The sequence below is a fragment of the Apium graveolens genome, chromosome 4 (assembly GCF_009905375.1).
Source record: "Apium graveolens cultivar Ventura chromosome 4, ASM990537v1, whole genome shotgun sequence".
NCBI classification, from domain to species: domain Eukaryota; kingdom Viridiplantae; phylum Streptophyta; class Magnoliopsida; order Apiales; family Apiaceae; genus Apium; species Apium graveolens.
The window spans coordinates 272,235,836-272,239,328 of record NC_133650.1 but is presented as its reverse complement, the minus strand read 5'-3'; the positions used below and the strand labels follow the sequence as shown (position 1 = coordinate 272,239,328).

At 39.3% G+C, this 3,493-nt stretch overlaps 1 non-coding gene across 1 annotated transcript; it reads left to right on the top strand.

Annotated features, from left to right (window-relative positions):
* Positions 1 to 409: 409 nt before the first annotated feature.
* Positions 410 to 513, top strand: LOC141722642 (small nucleolar RNA R71). Its single transcript, XR_012575652.1, has one exon. It is a non-coding gene; the product is annotated as a small nucleolar RNA R71 (small nucleolar RNA).
* Positions 514 to 3,493: the final 2,980 nt, after the last annotated feature.

Sequence of the window (3,493 nt, the reverse complement as noted above, 5' to 3'; positions counted from 1 at the left end):
ATGATAGGTGGCAGGAACTGGTTGCTGCGACCTCTGAAAGTTGCCCACGAACTGAGCGGATTCACTAGAAATAACACAATGCTCTGTCTCATGCACACCAGTACAAAGCTCATAGACACTAGTGATCTGATTAACTCCATAATTAGCCAAAGAATCCACCTTCATCGTCAAAGCTTTAAGCCAAGGAACTATAGCTGTAGCTGCATCCACCTCTAGAATTTCTGCTACATTTCCTTGAGGTAGTCTTTGAGAAGGGTTCTGGTATTCATTAGCATCCATCAGTTCAATCAACTCATAAGCTTCATCGTAGCTCTTAGCCCATAAGGCTCCACCCGATGTTGCATCAAGCATGGGTCTATACAGTGCTCCCAAGCTATTATAAAAGCAGTTAATAATCATCCAGTCAGGCATCCCATGATGACACTTTCTAAGCATCTCCTTATAACGATCCCAAGCTTCACATAAATACTCTCCCAATTACTGCGCAAATTGAGTAAGAGCATTCCTGATTGCAGCTACCTTCGCCGTAGGAAATAATTTAGTAAGAAACTTTTGAGCAAGATCTTCCCAATTGGTGATAGAGCCTGGTAGTAGAGAATGCAACCAACACTTAGCTTTATCCCTCAGAGAGAATGGGAAAAGCCTTAGCTTTATAGCATCTTCAGACACTTTGTTGAATTTAAAAGTGTCGCAAATCTTGATGAAATCTCTAATATGCATATTGGGATCTTCCGTCGGAAAACCCCCAAACTGGGCTGAGTTCTGCACCATCTGAATTGTGCTAGCCGCGATGGCAGGTCTAACAATGCTAGACTGAATATCATTGATCTTCGGTTGAGAATAATTTATCAAAGCCTTTAGATTCGCTTCTGGTACTCCCATTGCAACAAGAGCTTCTTCTTCAACTTTCTCAACTTCTGCAAAAACTTCTTCTTCTAATAAAACTTCTTCCTCCGCTTTATCAAATGTTCTCTTTCGAGATCGAGAACGCTTTAGCATAAACATTTTCTAGAGTACCTGAAAAAGCAACAAGCAAACAAGTAAGTAAAGTATCCGAGTCAGTGAACTTTAACGACCACTGATGTCAAGCACATAAACGAAAAATTAACACTGAGTCCCCGGCAGCGGCGCCAAAATCTTTTTAGGGTGAAAACATACGCTAAATTTACACGCAAGTATATGCGTTCAGAAGTAATATAGAATTCTTTCTAGTTCGTTCCCACATAGACTACATTAGGTTAACTTTAATCTATGCACTTATGCAACAACGATATGACCATCGTTCAATGCTAAGACAAATAACAAATTGGTTTTGATTATAACTAAGAAATTATACTAATTAACTTTAACTAAGAGAATTATGGTTGAATTAATTATATGAGACAAACATGGGATTCTAACTTCAATAAATACTTCATTCAAAGTCATTGTTCTTAACCTTAGCATGGAATGGTGATGACAACTAATCGGATAACATGATACTAGTAAATGCCAACTTTTGTTGCACGAATATCCTACTACCAGACATTCACAAAAGAGATAGAAGCTGAATAGACACCAAGTATGTTGAGACCCTATATGTCTATAGAATTTGACAACATAAAGGTTTAATGCGCAAGTTATCTATTGTGATTACATAAGGCAAGTAAGATGGTTAAAATTACCTACGAATCATGCATACAATTATTCATGAACCGATGCTAGAATGACAAGTTCTAAACCCCTATTTTCACTTTCGCTTCAATGGAGATTAACACGCTATCTTATAAGTTCGCGACGCTCGTAAAATGAATAAGCACAACCAATACTAAGATATTATACAATCACCATACACTAAGATATCGAAACAAATTAACTTTTGAAATCCATCAGTAAATCCGTTAGAACCCCACAATAACAATTAGTTCATAACCGAACTCATCATCACCGTGGGTTCCGATGAAAGCATGGTATAATAAACAAAGTCTTTATAAACTGAATAATAAACCAAAGTACGTTAAACAAGAGTAATAGGTTTAACAAATAAGAAAATAAGCATCCAAGATTACAACTCAATCAAAGGATCACAAGTAAAAATAAGCTTTTCTTCTCCTTCATTATATTTGTGCTCCTAGGTCTTCTCGCCATCTTCTTCTTAGTCTCCGTTATGAAAAACATCTTCAAAGAGTCATTATATAGCAGCCCAAACCGTCCAAAAGCACAGTAAACCAGTCTTCTATTCAAATCATGATTTCTGGAAAACGTCCTGGCACAGCCGCCCTGGGATATGGCGCGGCCACTCTGTGTCTGCCGCGGACACCTTGGGATACGAAGCAGACCGCTCTGTGTCTGGCACGACCACTCTTAATTGTAGCGCGGCCGCGCTGAGCTACTGGAAAAAATTATTATTTCTCTATTTATTGTCTTCTCTTGCTGGGTTCTTCGCGAACTTGACCAAGGCTTCATCTTCACACTCTTCCAAGCATATATCATGCAAAATCCAGTCATTTTCCTGTCTATGCCTTGAAATACAAAATACTACAAAAACATATCAAATACACAAACAACTTGAGTATAAAACACCAATTCGGGACTTTATAAAGCGTTCTAAGTTGATATAAATGCCACTTAACAATATGTCATGGAAAAGAATATCCACAAAAGCTCCATTTACCACTAGGACTCTCATAACAGGACAATTTCCAATTACCGGAGTGATAACTAGAGGATCATCCTGAGGAAATTTTATACCTTCAAGGTCTGGGTCACCAAAATCAAGCCTCATCTCTAACTTAGATAACTTAGATGGTTCTCCAACTATGCTCATCACATCTCTCGCATAAGCATTTTGAGAGTTCCCCATAGTCCCGGCTATTATAGGTCCTCATGAGATCATATTGATTATTGGCCCTCGGGGCTGTAGGTTGCGATCTCTATCATTACCCCTTTGACGTCATCTCTTCGGTCATTATCTCTTTTTTGGCCTCCAACCTCTTCACCCTCGGTGAAACGTCCAAATTTCCCCCTTTGGATCAGATACTCAATCTCATCCTTAAGTTGTCTACCGTCATTAGTATCATGACCGACATCTTTGTGGTATCTGCGGTAATGACTCTTGTCTCTTTTCTCGGGGTCTCCCCTTAGTGGCTTCGGTCATTTGAACTCTTTGTCCTTCTCAATTTCCATAAGGATTTGGCTCCTTGGAGTGTTCAACCTTACATATTCAGTGAACCTTGGTTGCTGGTTCTTCTTAGAAGAGGAGGAGTCAGAGCTTTTGCCAATTCGAGGATACTTATCCTTGGCATCGTACTCCTGATCCGTTTTCCATTTTTTGTTCCCAGCGGGTTCGTTACTCACAACTGTCTTCTTCATACTTTCCTCCATCTTGATATACTTCCCGGCCCTATCCTGAAGCTGCAACATGCTTTCATGAGGGCGTTTGACCAGGGATATCTTAAAGAACTCATCTCTAGTCCCTTACTATAGGGCTATCATAGATATCTTATCAACAAGA